General features: G+C 39.7%; 1 protein-coding gene across 7 annotated transcripts in view; it reads left to right on the top strand.

Annotated features, from left to right (window-relative positions):
• The window catches only part of sema6e (sema domain, transmembrane domain (TM), and cytoplasmic domain, (semaphorin) 6E), a 197,866-nt gene that overhangs the window by 76,112 nt on the left and 99,546 nt on the right, over positions 1 to 22,208 (top strand). For 5 of the 7 annotated variants that reach the window (XM_061674687.1, XM_061674692.1, XM_061674693.1 and 2 more), the window contains one exon: positions 1,600 to 1,684. The exons of the other annotated variants lie outside the window; for them this stretch is intronic. The gene's annotated coding sequence lies outside the window, so the exon portion shown is untranslated. The remainder of the gene's footprint in view (positions 1 to 1,599; positions 1,685 to 22,208) is intronic. 7 annotated transcript variants of the gene reach the window in all.

Raw genomic sequence — 22,208 nt, 5'->3', positions numbered from 1 at the left:
ATTTTCCGAGCCGCTTCTCCTCACTAGGGTCGCGGGCGTGCTGGAGCCTATCCCAGCTGTCATCGGGCAGGAGGCGGGGTACACCCTGAACTGGTTGCCAGCCAATCGCAGGGCACAAACCATTCGCACTCACAGTCATGCCTACGGGCAATTTAGAGTCTCCAATTAATGCATGTTTTTGGGATGTGGGAGGAAACCGGAGTGCCCGGAGAAAACCCACGCAGGCACGGGTAGAACATGCAAACTCCCTTTGTCTTCATGGAAAAGATATTTTGTAAAATACAACTTAATAAATATTTTTCATCTCAGAAAAAAATATTCTTTTTAATCCTACTCAATTTTTAAATTTTTTAAAAATTGAGTAGGATTAAAAAATTTTTTTGAGTCTTCGTAGGATTAGACTTTCTTTTGTCATATCTTAGTAGTAGTAGTAGTAGTAATAATAAAAGTCGTCATCTTCAAGCTTAGTTCAAAGCTTTTTCTTGACAAAATACAACTTTTTAACAATTCTATATTATTATTTAAGCTTAGTTCATAGTGAGTCATAGCAAATTTACCGGTAATTGAATTTAAAGCTAAATGCTGCGTCAACAGACTTTGCTGTATTTGTAAGTTCAACTGCACTGTGTGTGCATTCTTGTAGAGGTAGTTGCGTTGTGTTTTTGGTTACGAGGTGTTCGCCCTTCAATGAGACACGCCAGCAGGTGGGTGTCGTCGTTTTTTTAACCTGAAGCGCCGCGCTGTGGGCATTGGGCGAGCAGCTAGGGCTCGCTAATCCGAACAATGGTGCTCTTCCGCACCGTGCTACTCGAAATTGGCTCCCGCTGAGGTCAGAACCTCCATCAGTGCATTTTGCCTGCGACTCGCTGCTTCTGATGCAGTCTTCCCAAAAAGGTTAATGGAAGTTTGTCACCCGTTTTTAGCTCTGCTATGGCAGCTGCTTACATTTGTGAAATTTATCCCCACCCCCGCCAAAAGAAGGCAAACTACAGTAGAACCTCTGTTAATGAATTTGATTCAGAAGCTATCTGCATGTTGCATGAAAAAGTGAATTACAGTGAACCCCGCATATTTGTGGTTTGGTATTTGTGAAAGCAAATTATTGGCATTTATTTGCTAAAAAAAATATCAAATAAAATCACCACACTGTCTTTGTGCTCAGGCCTATGCAACAGCCTTGTTGTCTTGCGGTCAGTGAATGGGGCGATCAGTCATTTCCAACTCCTCTTTAAATATCGCACTCTCCTTATTCTTGCGGTTTCCTCTTCTTTGTGGCCATCCGCTTCTTGCTTGCAAATCGTGCCATGTCTTTGTGGTTGAAAAAAAAATAATACACTACGGTATATTGTATGTGGTGCCTCAAAACCTGATGGAGGGTCAAATTTGTTTCTGTCGTCCGTCGCTCATCGGTAGATATGCGTTGTCCAAATAGTTGGTGTGCAGCAAAGAGTCACAGACTGTAATTGTTTCGCAATTGTCCTTTTTGTCCACAGTAGGCCTTAATTGCTGCTGTCAAATGATGAAACAATAACAGCATCTTTGTTGTGACATGTTAGCGGCTTAAAGTTTCACTGACCTAAAGTTATTGTTCCGCCACAGGACTCTTTGAGCTCTGCGTTGTGGCCCCTCTCCCTGTTGTGGCCAACTCAGGGGATGGATGGATGCGAAGCTAAGCTGAGCTAAGGTACGCTGTGATTGCGTTTTAAAAGCGGATTGTGTGTAATTAGCGCTGGTGGAATGTATGATTTGCTGAGCTCAGTGTTGGTGCGCTACACTGATTCTCTTTGTACTCTCTTATGAAGATGCATTTAAAAAAAAAAACGCTCACGGTCCTTTGACGACTCATGGTTACAACATGTTGTTGAAATCTGATAAATGCAGCAGGAAAAAAGGAACAAAGAAGTCTGAGCGAGGTTGTGCATACCTTGTTTTGTGCTTTTAAATAAATAAACCTTTTCCTTGATTTGCATTATACTGTACCAAAGGAGGATTCGGGACACGGAAAAGAGAAAAACAATCGTTATACTACCAGATTAAAGTCTGATTCCTACAAGGAAAATTTAATATTTATTTCCCATGAAAATGGTAATGTTCCAAATATAATCTTTTAAAATGTATTTTGGGGGGGGGGGGGGGGGGCAATTCAGTATTATGAGAATAGTGGTATTGTTAAAAGGGGAAGTGAAGTAAGGCATAAGAGAGAAGCAGTCTGTTGTCTGTTGACTAATGCATGTCATCAAGTCATTCACATAATTAAATTATTGACATTATCAGAATAGCGACTGTTTGTGTTCCTGAGATTGAAGCGCACACAACGATAAAACATGCTGAGCCATTAAGCCATCATGTTTATGAAATGATGGTACACAAAAGATTGATAGTTTTTCTCCTATGATAGAGAGGAAAGATGATTATAAAGTTAATGTACAGGTATTAGCTTTGTTAGTTGATAATCAAGAGAGTCAGTAGCTGATTCCGCCTGATGGATGGATGACGCATTTGTGCACGTTAGAAATGTAAATGTTTACTTTTCCTCTCCAAATTTAGGTTTTAATGGTGCAAACATTTTCTACTGTTGTCTGGGAAAGAGTCCTGCTCTGCACTGGGTGAGAGGGTCCTACTGTGGTCTGGGAGAGTCTCTGTCTGCAAAACACAGTATATAATGACACGATTATTGCATTTCTACTACTCATAAACTAGTGACAGTATTTAATGATCAATATCCCATCTTACGTCTTACAATTCCCACAGCTTTCAAATAACTTTTGTGCTGAATGTGGCGCTTTGTCCACACTTTTCCCTCCGAAAATTCACTTGCTATTTTGGCTTTGCAACATGTTTTGCAGAGTAGACCTGTCTCGCTCGAGAGAGGGGGGGGGGAAATCTCACCCAGTTTCGTTTTTTCTTCTTCTCCGACAGCCATTCCATCTTAAAAGAATCATATTTCTTTATTATTTTGGCTTGGTGAGGGCATATGCCTTTGCCCATTTGTTTTGCCATTATTATAAAGGGTCAGGATTGGCAGCACTTGGCGTCATTAGCGTGTCTTTACTCCATATCGGCCTTACCCTTTTGCTCGCGAAAACACTCGTGGCAAAGGCTGCTTTGTTGAAATGTACTTCCACACTCTTCTGCGCATGAGTTAACCCAAAAGGAGCTTCCCTGAATTCCTCAGTCATTCACAAGCAACGATGGGGCAAGGTTCACCTCTTTGTGAACAAGTGCATGAGAAAATAGTCAAACAGTTTAAGGACAATGTTCCTCAACGTACAATTGGAAGGAATTTAGGGATTTCATCATCTACAGTCCATATCATCATCAAAAGGTTCAGAGAATCTGGAGAAATCACTGCATGTAAGCAGCAAGTCCGAAAACCAACATTGAATACCCGTGACCTTCGATCCCTCAGGTGGCACTGCATCATAAACCGACATCAATGTGTAAAGGATATCACCACATGGGCTCAGGAACACTTCGGAAAACCAATTTCAGTAAATACAGTTCTGCGCTACAGCCGCAAATGCAACTTGAAACTCTACTATGCAAAGCAAAAGCCATCTATCAACAACACCAGGTAACGCCGACGGCGTCTCTGGGCCCAAACTCATCTAAGATGGACTGATGGAAAGTGGAAAAGTGTTCTGCGGTCCAACGAGTCCACATTTCAAATTGTTTTTGGAAATTGTGGACGTCGTGTCCTCCGGGCCAAAGATGAAAAGACTGTTATGACCGGACTGTTAGGGACGCAAAGTTCAAAAGCCAGCATCTGTGATGGTATGGGGCTGTGTTAGTGCCAGTGGCATGGGTAACTCTGTGAAGGCTCCATTAATGCTGAAAGGTAAATACAGTTTTTGGAGAAACATATGCTGCCATCCAAGCAACGTCTTTTTCATGGATGCCCCTGCTTATTTCAGCAAGACAATGCCAAACCACATTCTGCACGGGTTACAACAGCATGGCTTTGTAGTAAAAGAGTGTGGGTACTAGACTGGCCTGCCTGCACTCCAGACCTGTATCCGATTGAGAATGTGTGGCGCATTATGAAGCGTAAAATACGACAACGGAGACCCCGGACTGTTGAACAGCTGAAGCTGTACATCAAGCAGGAATGGGAAAGAATTCCACCTACAAAGCTTCAACAATGAGTGTCCTCAGTTCCCAAACGTTTATTGAATGTTGTTAAAAAAAAAAAAAGGTGATGTCACACAGTGGTAAACATGACCCTGTCCCAGCTTTTTTGGAACTTGTTGCAGCCATAAAATTCTAAGTTAATGATTATTTGCTAAAAATAATAGTTTATCAGTTTAAACATTAAATATATTGTCTTTGTAGTGTATTCAATTAAATACAGGTTGAACATGATTTGCAAATCATTGTATTCTGTTTATTTATGTTTAACACAACGTCCCAACTTCATTGGAATTGGGGTTGTATAAGGGGTAACTGAGAATATAACTGTCAAATATTGAATAAAGATAAACGCGAGTGGAACTCAATTTGCACATGCGCAGATGGTTGTAAGTTTGGTTTGACGTTGTTTAGCTGAGTAAATGCGTATGTGAATTCCATTATTGGCTTAAGTAGCTAGTCACTGGTGACTCACTGACTCACATTGCAACATATCACAGAATACATTTTCAAATTTTATTTTTAATTTAGTTTTTGTTTTGTTTTGTTCGCAACGCAAATTGTCGGTAGTGCGTAATTCCGCATGCGCGCAGCTAAGAGGGAACAGGGCTGGTAAGACATTTCTACCAGGTGCCATAGTTGTACTACTAGTGCACTGAGTTGTCTGTCTTGTGAAGACAAAGAACGTACTAGTACATGGACCTGAAGCTGCATATCAACGATAGGAAATAAATGCTCAAACGGCGTTTTTTATAGTGTGAGCGTCTCGCTCGATGATCACAAACCCGTACGACCAGTCCTCACGGCAGGTCAGTGAGCACCAATGACAGGTCGCCCCGTGGGATGATGACAAGCAGATGGCAGGCTGGATGCCGCCTGCTGTGACCTTCAACACTTCCTCACTGTGACAACTCACTCACTTACTGACTCACAACACACAAAGAATACATCAAGGTAGTAACAACAAATGGGAACATCAATTTATTAGGTTCACCACTTCCAACGCTGTCTGAAGCTTTAAGGAAATCAAATTCAAGACTTATGGACCCTTATTAACACATTTACTGCCATTGACAGCTTTAGAAGTAAAATATCCATGTTAACTGGGAGGGTTGGCAGTGATTTACTGAAAAAACGCTGTTTTTGTGCTCAGGCCAAAGACCTGTACAATTTCTAAGTATTGCTTTGGTGGCATCTTGTGGCATTTAGGTGCCAAGGAACTATGTTGAAGTGAGGGGAGAACTTTTACTTTGTCAGGCCCTTATAGCAAAGCAGTGCCTTGGTTAGGGCTGGGAGATTCAATCATTGCGATAAGTGATTGTGAAAAATTTCAGGTCAATCACGGTGATCAGCTGTGTGCATATTTCCTCGATAAAACATGGTGGAAATGTGCGTGACAACAGCCAATCAGAGAGGACTTTTTCCTGCTCCACTTCCGTTTGCAAGTTGAAGTAAGCAGAAACCCAGTCTTTTCGCCTTGCCCATACCATAGCGAGACGCCCCTTCCCCTCAGGAGTCTTCCCACGGAACCTGTCGGCGGCCCCTTCTCGCCCCGGTGACGGAGGCGGCCGCTCCTCGACGAGTCATTCGTCGAGCACCAAGTTTTTGCAAGAAGTACTACCCAAGTGATTATGTGAAAAGCGTAAAAGGTTAGCGTCAATACAGCCTGTCACTCAATGCTACCAGCACACGTACGTGCTAATGCTACGACACAAACCTCAGTGCATACACACAGAACAGAATATTTCTTTGAAGGACCTAATAAAATACAGATAATACTTTGTTTTGAGCATGGATACCTGGAAATCATTGGTACAAATGATCCAATTTGTCGACCAAATAGAGTGACTAGTCGATTACCAAAATAATCAGATTCTCCATCCAGCCTGCTCAAAGATAAAATTGCTCACTTGATGTAGCAAGTGCAAACTCGGTCACTGGATTAGGTACGTGTCCAATCAAATCTTCTGTTTTTACAGAATATCTGCCAAATTAGTCAAATTAAAGACTTGGTAAGGCCACTTCAAATTAAATTTAAAATTTAACACCTCTCATCCACTAGGTGAGAGCGCAATATTTTTCCACGTTTCCATATTTGACTATTTAAATGACTTGGCATCTGGTTTTGACACAATTGTATTAAAACCCCCCCCAATAAAATTATCATAAATGTATGAAATCCAGATATACTAATAACATTATAGAGGACTTTCCAAGACAACCAATGATGAGCTTCTCTAATTAATAATGTCAAAAGTAATAAAAAAATTATAATTGAATAAATAAATTAAAAACTAAGTAAATTGATTAATTGATGGAGTTTAGTAATTATAAATTATTCTTGAAAGAAAACTATGTATTGTGTGTAGGGCTGTCAATTGATTAATTTTTTAAAATCAGATTAATAACCCTTGAATTTTGATTAATTGCGATTCACCACAGGCACCGAATATATCACACACAATACCACATTTTGCTTTTAGATATCTTTAAAATGTGTGTTTCGATGAAAAGAGTTCAACACTGCGCTATATGCAAATTACTTTTTTTTTCTTTTTCTTTTTTCTTTTTCTTTTTTTTCCAGAAAGTCCCCTCGGGGTGACTAGAAGCATTTTCGCCGAGCACACCAGTCTGAGTCAATTCACTTATCTTTGCACTGGCGTAAGCAATGACATGATCACTGACCTTAGCAACCTGTACCGCATTTCTGATATCTGATATTTCTGATATATTTTCTGATATCCATCCATATCCATAGGGGACTACAGATGAAAACTAGCCTTCTGGCTAATTCTGGCTTTTTTAACCATGTGTATTTCATGTGTTTTATGAAATTGCATTGTCCCCTTTCAAATAAACTGATTAATAATAATAATCTGCGGTTAATGTAAAAGAGCGTGGTCAAAATAAATTATTAATCTGAGTTAATACATGATTAATGCAATCTTTTTTTGTGATTGGTCATGAGTTAAAACTATAACTTTGACAGCCCTAATTGTGTGACATTTTTTATGGCGGATTTAAAGATTATCCCTGTCAGTAGTTGAGGCCCTCATTTTCATAATTCAATAGGATTGGCGGACACCCTGCTCAAAGATAACTCACTTTTGATTAATACTGTCAGACGGCTATTAATTAATCAATTAATTATTGTGGCTGTAGTGACAGTGATGATGTTGAGATGATGATGATGATGATGATAAGAGGTGGGAAGTGGACAGCAGGGAGGAGGAGGATGTGCTGGTGGTGGTGGGGAGGCCTTGTGACACAGAAGGAGGTGTGAGGCGTATAGCGGAAGCCTTATTTATAAAAAAAAAAAAAAAAAAAAAAAAAAATTGAATGTTGTGCGTCCACGTGACTTGACTCCTTAAAGTTGTCACCGTCCCACTCGAGGTTTGGACTTCAGCCGCACGTGCTACTCACAGGTTTACATGCACTACTCTCAAGAAGTTGGGATTTTGGGTCAATTCTTAGGAGGAACTTAAAAATTGACAAGTGTACTTAGTTTTACCTTCTCTAAATTGTAACGCATATGTACTGTATGTCTTTGTATTTACATATTCAGTATACATTGCATATAATTAGTTTGCAAAGTGTTATTCAGCAGTTTGAGTGAAAATGCAATCAAATCTTTATGGGTGCTCACCTTATGGGGGCTTTGGTTGAATTAGCAAGTGGTGAACATTTCCAGTTCTTGAGGGAGTCTGTCTCCTCAAGTCTCCAGTAACACCGCAAAAAGTGGCGTTTTTGTTTTTCTGTCGCAAATGGCATGCATTCGGTAGAACGGAGAAAACATTTATTAAAATTAGATTTCTGCTGGAAGAAAAAAAAAGATTTTATTCTAAGACCACTATGAGTATAATCCATAGTAAAAAAGTGCAGGTAGTGTGTTTTGTCAAAAGCTATCTCCTTCCCTTGTGAGCTTGTTTTTTTGTGTTGTCAGCAAGGTGCAGTAAATCTTCTGTATTGGAGTGATGGAAAAAAAAGTGAGTGAGTGTTCTTGTTAATCCGCCGCACTCGTGACCGCAAACCAACTGCTGACACCCTAAAAAACGCGGAAATGGCGCCACCGCCGTGGTCCTCTGGGGGGTGCCAGGCTAATCCCCCGCTGAGAGATTGTGGCGCGCTCAAAGCTCCTCGCCGGGACCACTTCAAAGTGACTCCAAGGACGAGTCTTTGTGAGGTGCATGTTAATCAAGCCTGGAAACGCCACTCTGCCATTCACCTCAGTACGACTCCTCTTCCTTTTATTTTCTGAGGTGACGTTTTTGAGAGCTTTTGTGCTCTCTTAAGCTATATTGACTGCGGAGGCTCTGCCTTGGCTGCCCCGTTCCTCTCAAAACCATTTAAAGAACACTTTCACTCTCTTGAATTATCACACCGATATTTTTTAGATATACTATACAAGGTGGGCCAAAAGTAGGTCTACTGTTCACTTTTTAAATTCACTTATGATGAAAGGAAGGAAACAAAAATGGATGAGGAAAATAAGGCAGTTTGGAGGAAGATAGCAACGGAACAAGAATGTGTGGAAAGAAGGAAACAATGTTAAAGGAAGTAAAGGAGCAAGGAAGGAAGGACAGTATTTAAGGAAAAGCAGGTGTATGGAATGAAGGCTAGGATTGAATGAGGGAAGGAAGAAAGGGTGTAAAGAAAAAATGAATGAAGGAAGGACACGAGGGCGTAAGGAAGGGATCAAGGAAGGATGCAGGAAACTGAAGAAGGAAGGACAACAAAAAAGGATGGATGGACGAAGGAAACAAAGATGTATGGAAGGAAGGGCGTAAAGAAAAATGAATGAAGGAAGGAAACAAGGACGGAAGGGATCAAGGAAAGATGGAAGGGTGCAGGAAACTGATGTATGAAAGGAAGGACAACAAAAAAGGATGGATTGACGAAGGAAACAAAGATGTATGGAAGGAAAGGAGCAAGGAAAAATTGAATGAAGGACTGGAGTGTTAAAGGAAGAAGGAAATAAGTACAGTGAAACATCTAAAACGCACGCCAATATAATGGATATGGGATAAAACGGACCATCGGGACTGAACAATGTGTCCAAAAATAGTTTCAATTTTTCACTTAAAATGCTGTTGACAAAGTCTTAGTTTGTTTGTCAAGCCGTTCACCTTTGCTCCAAATTTGGAACTGGGAAGCACGTTAATTCCCCGCGGCTCATGAAAGAGACTCTCCTACGATGAGTACTGTACATCAACAATGACACCATGACCAAGCACACCGGTGTGGTAAGCTTGGATAAAATGTGAAACATTCATTTTCGTGACTCCTATTTAACTTTCACCACTGACGAATGTTGAATTGAGCACCAGCTGTGTGGCCAACCTGTGCTTCAGGCAGGATTGTCATCGAGCAGCTGTCTCTCTTTGTGTTCATTAGCGGCACCGCTAACTCAAGACGCTTCGATGCCATCGTTGTCGTACTTCTTTTACAAGTTTTTTTTTTTTTTTTTTTTGGAACCCCCCCCCCACACACACACACACAGTTTTTGTTGCTTGAAGTATGGCAGGGGGGAAAAAGCATAAAGCTGGCAATAAGCACAGTGTTGAAAGTGTGTAGATGGTGGCTGAGCCTGGTTTGGTTCTTTTTAAATTGCTGATTGATGTTGAGTGTAAACAATTTGTGAGCCTAATAGCATAAGTGGCCATGTCATTTTAACTTAACACATTTTTATTTTCTAGTTTTCTGAACACATTCAAATTCATAGGCATCTATGCTATTAGTCTAATGAATTGTTGCATACATGGTTATGTGCTGCTAGTGCCAATTAGAATGGGGATGAAATGTTAAAACAAAAGACAATTACCGTTCACCCATTTTTCTGGAACATTTGGTGTACACCCTTTATCACCAGACAATGTCAGGGCACATATAAATAAGACAAACAACGGACTGGTCTCCAGCCAATTTCCTATAGACTAACACTGAACTGATCGCTAGCCAAAGTCAAGGCACACAGAGAAACAACGGACTGGTTGCTAGTCCATGGCAGGCAAGCTATAGACAAAGACTGGTCACTAGGAGATGTCAGGATGCACATGGGTAAACAATGGACTGGTCTTCAGCCAATGTCAATTAGATAGACAGTCCAGTCGCTAACCAGTGTCAGGGCACATATAGGGAAACAACGGACTGGTCGCCAGTCAATGTCAGGACACATGTAGACAAACAACGGACTGAATACCAAGTGTCAGGGCACGCATAGACAATCAATGGATTGGTGGCAAGCCGATATCAGGACACATACAGACAAGCATTCACATCTATGGACAATTGAGTCTTCAATGAAGCCTAACATAATATTCCACGCAGGAAGACGAGAGCTGAGCTTGGAACCCTAAACCTAAAAACCACTATAGTACTGCACTGCCATTTGTGTACAAAGCAGCACATTTGACGAGGAAACTATCGTTTTTGTATACTTTCGGCGACCAGAAAGCTGCCGGTTGCTATTGATCGTTAGCGTAGCCATTAGCCACGTTGTAACCACGATTTGGCAGTTGCCCTGGCGACACCCGCCCCCTCCTCATCCCCACGCCTCCCCTCTTCCATGATTGCGAGTGGCCATAAGCAGTGTTTACTGGTTCCCCCGGCGAGGCATTAAAGCAGATTGCAGCATTAATTGCCCAGTCCAACGCGCTTAAGTGCTGCTAGCAGCCTGATGATGAAATACGCTTTTTGTTTAATTCCAACAACAAACAAAACCATAGCAACGCATTCCCTTCATCATTTATCGGGAAATTCAGCCATTTATCATGATTTTTAGTACGGAACTCCTGTTTCAATGGCAGTTTCGTTTTGAGCGATTAGGAGAGGTCTACAATTCCCATAGCCAAAACCTGACCGAGTTAAGAGTTTCAAAGTAAGGTTTCAAGCTGGGGTTAGCATTTCAAAGTGAGATGTCAAAACAGGGTCAAGGTTTTCAAGTACGGTTTCAAGCCAAGGTTAGCATTTCAAAGTAGGATTTCAAGATAAGGTTAGTGTTTCAGTAGTAGGGTTTTGCACTGTTGTTCGCGTTCCAAAGTAAGATGTCAAAATACTATTAGGGTTTTCAAGTAGGGTTTAAAGTCAGTGTTCTGATTTCATATTAGGGTTAAGGTTTCAAATTAGAGTTTCAGGGGATGGTTATGGTTAAAAGATTAGGGTTTGAAATTGGAGTTTCAAACGAGTGTGAGGGTTTAAAAGTAGGGTTTGAAACAGTGGTTATGGTCTCAGATTAGTTTCAAACTGGGATTATGGTTTCAAGATGAAGATAGGGTTTAAAATTTGGTTTTCAAGATGGGGTTAGCTTTTGAAATTTTGGCTTAAATCATGAATCAGTAATGTTTGTAACTTTTCTTTATTTTTTCATTTATTTATTTATTTTTTTCCCATGGTAGTTTTGAATTAAGCGGACTACAGTAATTTTGTGAATATGATGTCATCTCGTTCTCTTCTTGTTCCCTCCACCTTCCTGGTGACTCCCAACTGCACACAATTCCACCTGATCCTCGTTCGTCACTTCTCAGCTCTGCTCCTGTCTTTCAAGTTCTTCCTGGAAAAGACGAATTTGATTATGCCTCGTTTGCTATCACATTTTAACCACGTATACTAGACAGTAGACAGATGGAGGAGAACAAATTAAAAAATAAAATAAAATAAAAATGAGTTTTTGTAATTGCTTTTGGGTAAAGGATGGCGATGAAATTGATAACTCCTTGCAGCAGTTTTGAATTTTAATTTGTATGAATTCAGCCCCAGGATGTCTTTCATCAGTAGCCCCACACAAAAAATGTCTCAAGAAGCCATGCGCCAAAAGACACAGGAAGTCTGCCATTTTGCTTTGAATTGACTATTTTAAGGTCATTTTTGGTCCAGGGGTCCTCACCCATGTTTTTAGAACAATTTAGCCCCAGAAGCCAATTTGACTTAGTACTCATTCTATTAAATTTCACGTGGCTATCATGAGTAAACCTACAAAAACGTCTCAAGAAGCCATGCCATGAAAGACAGGGAGATGCCATTTTGGTTTGAAATTGAAATATTTTGGCCCAGGTGTGTCCAATCATGTTTTTCTTTGAATAATTCAGCCCCTGAAGCCAATTTGACTTGGCATTTTGAAATTTGGCAGGACCGTCTACCATGAATAGACTCATACAAAAGTCTCAAGAAGCCATGCCCCAAAAGACACAGGAAGTCTGCCATTTTGGTTTGAAACTGATATTTTAGGCTCATTTTGCTCATTTCCAGACTAACTTCAGTTATGTCCGATTCCTACCAAATTTGAACCTTGTATACTGGACTGATGGACAATGACAAATTGAAAATACAATAGTTATTTTCAGAGGTCGTCCACATCATCGTTGAGCATTGTCCTCTTCACCTTCCTCCTTACTGCCGACTCCACACAATTTCCATGTCATCCTTGTTTTTCTTCACAACTCCGTTCTGTGCACATCTTTCAAGTCCATCTTGTGAAAAGGTCGCCATGAGACGAAGGCCCGCTCAGCTCTTTCCAGGCACTTACACCGCCATTCTCGTAATTATCGGCAAAACAAGACGCTCCAGGAAGTTTGGTCAGCGCCACAACCGGCAGAAGCGTCATTACTGACAATCTTCCTGCCGTTATCCGCCGTGGCTAAGTCGCTGTGATTGGTAGGGGAGGACGGGGAGACTGAGATGATGATAGAGGAGAAGAGCGGCGTGCAAATTGGAGGTTTTTCACCAGCCGCTTTCTCTGACAATGCATGAAATCAAAGCTGATGTCCGACAGCTTCCTGAGGAACGTTTTCCGCCCTTCCTGTCGAGCTGTCCAAACTCCTGAGCTCATATTAGTCTTCCGACATCAACGTGATGAGTTTAAACATTGTTTGACAAGTGTTTATTTGAAAGGGGGCCTATAGATTTCTTAGTAGTATTAGTTTTACAGTATTTTTTATATTTTAAATTTTACTTCATTTTAGTTATTTTAAATTATTATTACATTTATTTTATAATTTTTATTATTTTATTTTTTGTTTTTGGTATTTAATAATTTAGAATTAAAGTAATCAATTTGCACTTTATAAGTGACAATTTAATGTATGAATTTTTATTTTATAATTTTTCATTATATAAGCTATACAGGGGTCCCAGCTATTCGTGGGGATCGGGAATAATTGTCGTCCATTATAATTACCATGCAAGTTTTTGTTTTTTTCTTTTTTTCTCACGAAAAAATCAAGTGGAAGAATACAGCCAAGAAGCGGTTTCCGTGAAAAACTGGAAGGTACCGCTCACACCAATTTTATTTTTTATTTATTTATTTATTTATTTATTTTTAAATCTGCAAAGGTGAATCCGCGGGGGTCCACTGTACCATTATTTAATAGGGATGTAACTATATTGAAATATCACTGTTCAATTTTGAATTGAATTGAATGAATTGCAGAACTCACTGTACAGGTGGAGCGGAGTGGCGCACACAGCAGAACAGAACTTTCTTTTTCTTGCTAGCCGAGTCCTTCTCGATAGGCTTTAGTTGTTTTTGTGTGTTCCCACAGGTCTTTGTGAAAGACATCTTCAAACATACAGTATATTACATTTGTATGCCTCCAAAACAGTAGTATTGTTGCAGCAATAATCATGCTACGCTCACAATAACAAACTCCATTGACAAATTCTGTTCACCAATTTGACAGTATTGTAATATTGTTTGCGTTATAATAATATAAATTGGATACTGCCTACTAACAGTGATTCCTTTCCCTAAGTCCAAATATTCAAGACGAGTCAGAAACACAAGGAACACTCTTAACGGCAACACTGGTATGGAAATATAGTAACAGTGAAGTAACTATGAATAAAGTAATCACAGCAATCCTTGTTAGTTTATTTTTCATCGCTTAGTGATATGCTTACATTTGGTGAGTCGTCTAGTCTGAGACGAGGGGGAACAGCTGCCGGTGGACCTCCGCTTCACACTTGGATGCATTTATATTTTTAATAATAATTTGTAGTTGTATATAATTTTTTTTTATTTTACATTTAGTCTAGTTGTAATTTATTTTATTTATATATCGTTAATGATTTTTTTTCCTTTGTTTTTAGTAATTACTTTAAAATGTATCCAAATCGGAAAAAGAGACTATCATATACCATCACTTTGAGGAAATGAAAACTCTCTTCCGCAGTCCTCCAAATAAGAGTCAAAGCTTGCTTGCTTCGAGCTGTTTGTCTAGCATCCAACATGTCGAATTTGCCCACGATGATGACGCATCCCAAGCCCTATACTCACAGACATACAGTATATTATCTCTGCTCTGTGTGAATGAAGAGACTATTACTGGAGCTTTGTTGGGGTCTTTCTCTGCCTCTTCTTGCAATCAAGCACGCCGCATCTCTCTCAATAACCTCAGTGCCGCCTGGCATGTTGCGGCATATTATGGTACTACATGAAGGTGCGCTACCCTAAATCCATATATATATATATATATATATATATATTACACACAGTATACTGTAAAAATCTTGCTTTGAAAAATTCCCATATAGCTGTGGTGCGAACAATGAACTGCAATATAGCAAGGGTTGACTCTACTTGCATCAAATCCTCCATAACCCTCCCCTCCCAACTTCCGTCTGCCCTCCACAACCGTGTGGGGGATACGAGGGGCCACGCTTATCGCACCTTTTGATTATTGACCTGCTGCGGCTGTGCTACAGCCCGGTGTTACTACCAAGGTGAAAAACGTATCGTAAATTAAGCGCACCGATGACAAACTCACTTGAACAAATCAGCTGCCCTCATTCTACCCGCTCACGCCCACTTCTTTTTCAAATGCTAATGCAGCAGGAGGTTGCTGCTGTCGGAGCTTGTGATCCGTAGGTGAACTCTCGTCTCTGGAAGGACAATTTATGGAAGCTCACGCGGCGTCGGAGCCTTTGGCACAGCGGGAAGCGCCAGCTTGTCCTTGTGGTCCGTTCTTGGAACACACGCTGGAACAATATTCAATTTGTGACACCCCACACCAAACATTCTTGTAATCCAAAACCTCTTCTTAATCATAATAATGATGATAATAATACAGCAGCAAAAACACTCAAGCTACGTGCACGTTCATGTCTGAGAACCACAAATATTCTGCTTGAATGTGAGCGTGTATGTTTGTGTGAGTGTATGTGTGCGGTCGATGTGGCGTTCAAGTTGGATCATGCTGTCGAAAACATTCATCAAAGTGGTGTGACACACATTCACGCAGTGCTTAATCCATTTTTTTCCCATCAAATAGCTTGGAGCCGCTTAATAAAACAAAGCACATTTCTTACTTGGCAGCAGCACCACGTCTTGGCTAACTGAGAGCTAACTTTTTTTTTTTTAAAGATTTGATTATTCCAATGAAAACCCTTTTTACTTTGGTAATGCAAGCCTGCTAGAGCAAGACTTGTGCATGTGCAAATAGCACATAGCGTTGGGTGTGTTTCACCTGCTGGAACAAGATATCAAATGTGATGGAATGATCTTTTATTTAACCTTTATTTTATTTTACCCATAAAATACTGTGCCCGATTATCTTTATTACACTTGTTGCTGAATTAAACAAGTCTACAAGGAAGAGGGAGCCAAAATACTGCATCTCCCCAGAGATGTAAAAGACTCGTTGCCCGTTATAGAAAACACTTATCAGTTGTTGCTACTGAGAGTGGTCCAATTAGGTTTAGGGGGCCATTACTTTTTCCACACAGGGCCAGGTAGCTTGGAATATTTTTTTTTGCTTAACAAATAAAATCACCATTTAGAAACTGCATTTCATTTACTTGGGTTAACTTTGTCTGACGTACATTTTTTGGTAATTCCAAACAAAGTGGGGAACTATTAGGGTTGGGCATCAAGAACAGATTCGAACCGGGACTAACTGAATCATGCAAATTGAAAAAATTTCGGTTCCCAGTTTCGATTCCTGGTCCGCCGGCCCCGAAGAAGAAGTGGTGAAAACCAATGAAGAAGCGGTGAAAACGAACGCGTACGAAGACGTGCTTGTGCCCAATGGCGGCGAACAAAAGTGTGTCCTCACTTTGTTAAAATTAAAGACCAGTCGCCTCAGTGCAACACTTGGAATAAGATTATATGTGCAAAGGAGACTTTCAGGATGTGTAGCGTCTGACGTGCTCAGAGCCTCAGCCTCCACCGCCTGAAGCTTCAATGAAGTCAACTCTGTCAATTGGGTGAGTGAACAAAATAAACATCTATGCAAACATTGAAACAGCTAACAAGGTAAACGGCTTTTAGAGTTTATTTTAGTCTTCAAACTAATTTAAGAGCTGATGACAGAAACAAACAAAAAAAAAGCTTAACATTGAGCTAAAACTTCACCGTAGCAACTTTACATCACAATGAATTGGGATAAAATTCACAAACGTCTTCCAGTATCAGAAACACTAACCTTGTGCCTCAGCGGTGGGTAGGGAAAGGAATCAACATTTTATAGCATTTGGTTCCATCCATTAAAAAACAAAATAAATAAATCACCAGTGCCGTTTTTTTGTGCCAAAATGCTGAGTTCCGGTGCGTACCATTTAAAAACAAAAGGCTACAAGCTTGAAAGAGGAAGTAAAGTTAAAACGTATACATATAAACCATTTGACGTGATAAAACGGTCCCAAATAACGATTTTAACAATGTTATCTTTAACTTTTAGCTGAAACATTAATTAATAAATATTAAGTCAATTGGGTTAGTTCCACACACATTGCCTTTTAGTTCATAGGTTTGATAGTGATACTAGTTATAAAGAACCCTGAGTCAAATGTTCATTTTAGTCTATGCTGCGGGCTGCTAAGAAAATGGATGTTCATAATTTGGACACCTTTTATTGAAACCATGCAACATTTTTTAACCCAGCCCCCTAAAAGAATCAGAATCGCAAATCGTTTGGAACCGGAATCCGAAACGGAATCACTCAATTTCCGATGATGCCCAACCCTAGCAACTATGCAAAAAAAAGTAAGAATTTGAGAAGGGGCCCCAGTACTTGTCCACGACACAGTATGTTTAGTCATTGGATCAACCCGCATCAGCAGTGTGACGTGGCAACGTTCCTCTTTGCCGAGTTCCATCTGAAAGGGGACTAAATTGCGAAATGAAAACCTCTATTCGCTCAACAGAGAGTCTTGTATAAATCTGAATAGAGTAGGGATGTCTAAAGTTTTCCATTGCGTGTAAAACCTTTTCAGTAGTACATCTCAAAAAGTCAACCTTCATTTTAATGATTTATAGTTGCTCATTCTACAGCTAACAAAAAACCCAAATTCACCATCTCAAGAAATGAGAATATCACATAAGAAATAATCTATATATAGAAATATATATATATATATATATATATATATATATATATATACAGAAATATATATATATATATATATAGAAATATATATATATATATATATATATAGAAATATAAATATATATATAGAAATATATATTATATTATAGTATAGAAATTACAGAATGCAGAAATTGAATATACAGTAGTTTCCCTTTTTAAATTAAATTATTGAAATAAACTTGTCGACAATATTCAAATTTCATGAGCTGCACCTGTATGTAGGTTGGTAGATGAGCACGTATGTGTGATGAGTGCCAAAAGTAATCATCCAACAAGAGTACACAACACAACGGGTTGATTAGTGCAGCTGCACACTTGAGCATGCATGTTGATTTCACCCCCCCCCCCCCCCCCACACACACACACACACACGCACACACACACTCTGCTTATACAGTGAACACACGTTTGATGGAAATCTGCGGTATAGACACTATAAAAACATTTTTTATATATATTTTGAATTGCTTGAAATTAAATTCATTTAAACTTATTAAAACATACTTTAAAATATTGCTTTGTACCTGTTCTCGCTCACTGTCAAGAAATGGGAGCATATTGTATAACATCAATAGGGGGAAACAAAAAAAAGACTCGCTCGTACAATTCTCCATATAAGAGGTATTGTGTGCTTGCTTCAAGCAGTTTGTCACCTTCATTTGAAGTTTACTGTAAAACTGACACATACAGTAAAACAAGAATAGGACTGCAGTTAACGATTATTTTAAGTCGATTTTCTTTTTTCGATTAATCCACAAATTGAATTAAAAGTTTAATTTCCATTCCTTTATTAAAAAACAGGAAATCTTTAAATCTGCAGCGCAGAAAATACACAATTTATGATTGAGTTAGTATAGGTCTGTAACAATGTCAGAAAACAGGCAAAAAGCATCATTCTTTTCCCAAGTGAAACCAGATGTTTGCAAATGTCTTATTTTGATTAAATACAAATATTATCAGTCTGCTTTCATAGAGGACTACATAAATATGAGAATATTTACTTTTAAGAGGCTCACATTTTGAGGATTTAGACAATTTTAGATTAAACAAGGTATTTAAACGATTAATCAATTATTAAAATAGTTTCCGATTAGTTTAATAATCAATTTGTTGTCAATCGATTAATTGTTGTACCTTTACTAAAGAGATTTCAGTGGTCCCTTCAGTTTAATTTGTACCTTGGCCACACTCTTATCTGAAAAGTCAAAAATTTTATGTATGATACTGTATAAAAGCACACATTTACTGTCCACATAACCTGCAAACATGGAAAATGTGAAAACAAAACATGACAGTACCTAATGTATTCTCCTCCCTTGTTCTTTTTCTTCTTTTGTGGGCTTTTGGTGGTTGGTAAATCATCTTAATCATTGCCAGCCCTCCCACCTAACATGGATATTTGACTTCTAAAGCTGTCAATTGCAGTGAATGTGTTTAATGGTGTATTACTGCCACCAACTGATTTTGTCCTTCCACTGCAAGTTAACCAATGTGAATTGCCATGAAGTTTGCTGCCGTCATCTAGAGGTGGGTGTCTGAACCTTCCTGAAATAAAAATTTTTAGCTTATACCTGTAGACAGAAAATCAGCCCACTGATGGCTCATCTCTCAAACAACTCATAAGTCAAGACATTGGTATATTTTACTGCTGTAAATACACTATAAACACAAACGTTCAACCAAACCAGAACATTTTGTCTAACGAAAGGTCCTCTAGCTTAATACCAACATAATGTGAAACGCCGTTGACAGGCTAAATTAGAATAGATATTACATTAATTATAAACCTTAAAAAAAAACTGCTACTTTACACACACACACAAAGCTGCAACAAATACAAACGGAGCATACAACAATTTTCATTGGCAGATATCCTCTCTGGTCTGTCGTAAGAATATTACTGAAGAGGAGCAGGGGCCCTTCCCTGTCTCTTCTTGGTGTTAATTACGGTGCATCTCTTCTTGTAGAGCTCAGTGCTGCCCAGCCTGTTGTGGTACAACACGGTCCTACATAGGAGCCCAACTCTCAATTGGGACTTGCCTGTATACCATTAAACCACATAAAAAATGATTGCTTAAATATCTGTGATCTAGTCGGGGTTCACTGTAATTTAGCCTAATACAACTTCTGGTCAGGTCTTTCACTGACTTCCTGCCGAGGTTTGAAGGTCATTTGTTTGCGTAGAACCTTAACAAATGGACCTGATGATAGTGTGAAAGAACCTCCTCACAGTCCAAACATCCTCATGGTCCTAACAAGGGACCCTCATTCCCAGTGGGCGCGACCCTGGCGTGAACGTCACCTCGGAGCTGGTGAATAATTCATGATGACATTCCTGTCTGCGGAAGTCTCCAATCAGTCTTTCATCTTCCTCCCTCTCCGCCTTCATCGTACCTAATTGACTCTTCTTCCATGCCCGCTCTAATTGGCTCATAATCACCGTTTATGCCGTCTCATACTCCATCTGTCAATCAACCTGAATGACGCTCCACCAGTCACAATCGGCCCACACTTCATTAGTACACCATCTCACCAGTATCCAATAAAAGGAATTGGATACAATGAACCACCACTGTGTCACGGTTCATCTTTCACGTGCCCGCTATATGGCAGATTTTTAAGTGATTGTGTTTTTACAGCGTATGAGGAAGTCCGAATTCAGAGTGGCGCACAGTTAGTGTAGTACTATATTGTGCCACAACATACCAGGTAGCGCTGAGGTCTACTGAAAGAGATGCAGTGTAACTACAACCCCAATTCCAATGAAGTTGGGACGTTGTGTTAAACATAAATGAAAACAGAATACAATGATTTGCAAATCATGTTCAACCTATATTTAATCGAATACACTATAACGACATTTAATGTTCAAACTAATAAACTTTGTTTTAGCAAATAATCATTAACTTAGAATTTTATGGCTGCAACATGCTCCAAAAAAGCTGGGACAGGTGGCAAAAAAGACTGAGAAAGTTGAGGAATGCTCATCAAACACCTGTTTGGAACATCCCACAGGTGAACAGGCTAATTGGGAACAAGTGGGTGCCATGAATGGGTATAAGAAAACAAGTGCGTAAGAAAATAGTCGAACAGTTTAAGGACAATGTTCCTCAATGTGCAAGGAATTTAGGGATTTCATCATCTACGGTCCATATCATCATCAAAAGGTTCAGATAATCTGGAGAAATCACCGCATGTAAGCGGCAAGGCCGAAAACCAACATTGAATGCCTGTGACCTTCGATCCCTCAGGCGGCACTGCATCAAAAACTGACATCAATGTGTAAAGGATATCACCACATGGGCTCAGGAACACTTCAGAAAACCAATGTCAGTAAATACAGTTTGGCGCTACATCCGTAAGTGCAACTTGAAACTCTACTATGCAAAGCAAAAGCCATTTATCAACAACACCCAGAAACGCCGCCAGCTTCTTTGGGCCCGAGCTCATCTAAGATGGACTGATGCAAAGTGGAAAAGTGTTTTGTGGTCCGACGAGTCCACATTTCAGATTGTTTTTGGAAATTGTGGACATCTTGTCCTCCGGGCCAAAGAGGAAAAGAACCATCCGGACTGTTATGGTATGGGGCTGTTAGTGCCAATGGCATAGGTAACTTACACATCTGTGAAGGCGCCATTAATGCTGAAAGGTACATACAGGTTTTGGAGAAACATATGCCTCCTTGTTGCCTCGCCGGTTGCTCGCCGTCACTCAACACAGCGAGGAGGCCGTCGAGGCAACAAGGAGGAGATCCTCTTTAACGGGGAAATGTGAAGAAGACTTAAAAGAAGCATGAAAGCCACTTGACTGCCTGCCTTTGACTTGCATATTTTCATTATCCTCTGCGAAAAGTGACCAATATTTCTGCAGCTTACTAACTTACTCTTAGTAGAGATCATCTCCATGTATGTCAGTATTACACTATGCGCAGTTGTCTAAGGTGCACACACCAGAAGGAGCCGCACATCGCCCATTGGCTTATCATGATGTACAAACTGTTTAATTCTTTACATTCCATTTAATTATTGTTTTTAAAGAATGCTACTTTCTTTAACTAATTCAGTGCCAGTTAACATGGATATTTGACTTCTAAAGTAGTCAGTGGCACTGAATGTGTTAAGAACACATTCCAATTTTTTTTAATTTCTGGGAAGACGGATCCATGGCATTTACATTTTTTTCAATCGGTAACAATGATTTCAGATGCGAATGTTTTGAATAACAACCCTGCTCACGGAACAAATTCATCTCGTATCGCCAGGCCCCACTATACTATCTGACCCAAGATCGACACCAGTTTTGATCAACAGTCGTTCAAAGCTCAAAGATGGGTTGGGTTTCTGTCACTCATCATTTTCTACCAAAATTTAAGGGGTTCCATGTCTACCCACTGGTTTTAAATGCTATCTGATGTACAAGATAGCAGAGGTAGCTGCTGGCTTTGGACATCAAAGGTTAATTTTGTTAGCAAAATGTTTTGATTGAACTATTGTCATATATCGACGCAACACAATTCAACAGAATGTAAAGAATTTAACAGTTTGTGCATCATGATTTCATGCTTCAATGCCCATGAAAATTGCACTTTCTGGTATGTGCGCTTTGGCCACCAGGGAGCCAGTATAATAGACAGGATGAAGAAGAGTTTCACAACTAAGTGACTCAGAAAGCTGCAGTAATTTTTGAAGATTGGTAAACTGTTGTGCTTATTGTGAATTT

Source organism: Phycodurus eques, chromosome 4, assembly GCF_024500275.1.
Source record: "Phycodurus eques isolate BA_2022a chromosome 4, UOR_Pequ_1.1, whole genome shotgun sequence".
Lineage (NCBI taxonomy): Eukaryota > Metazoa > Chordata > Actinopteri > Syngnathiformes > Syngnathidae > Phycodurus > Phycodurus eques.
This window is presented reverse-complemented; position numbering and strand designations above follow the sequence as displayed.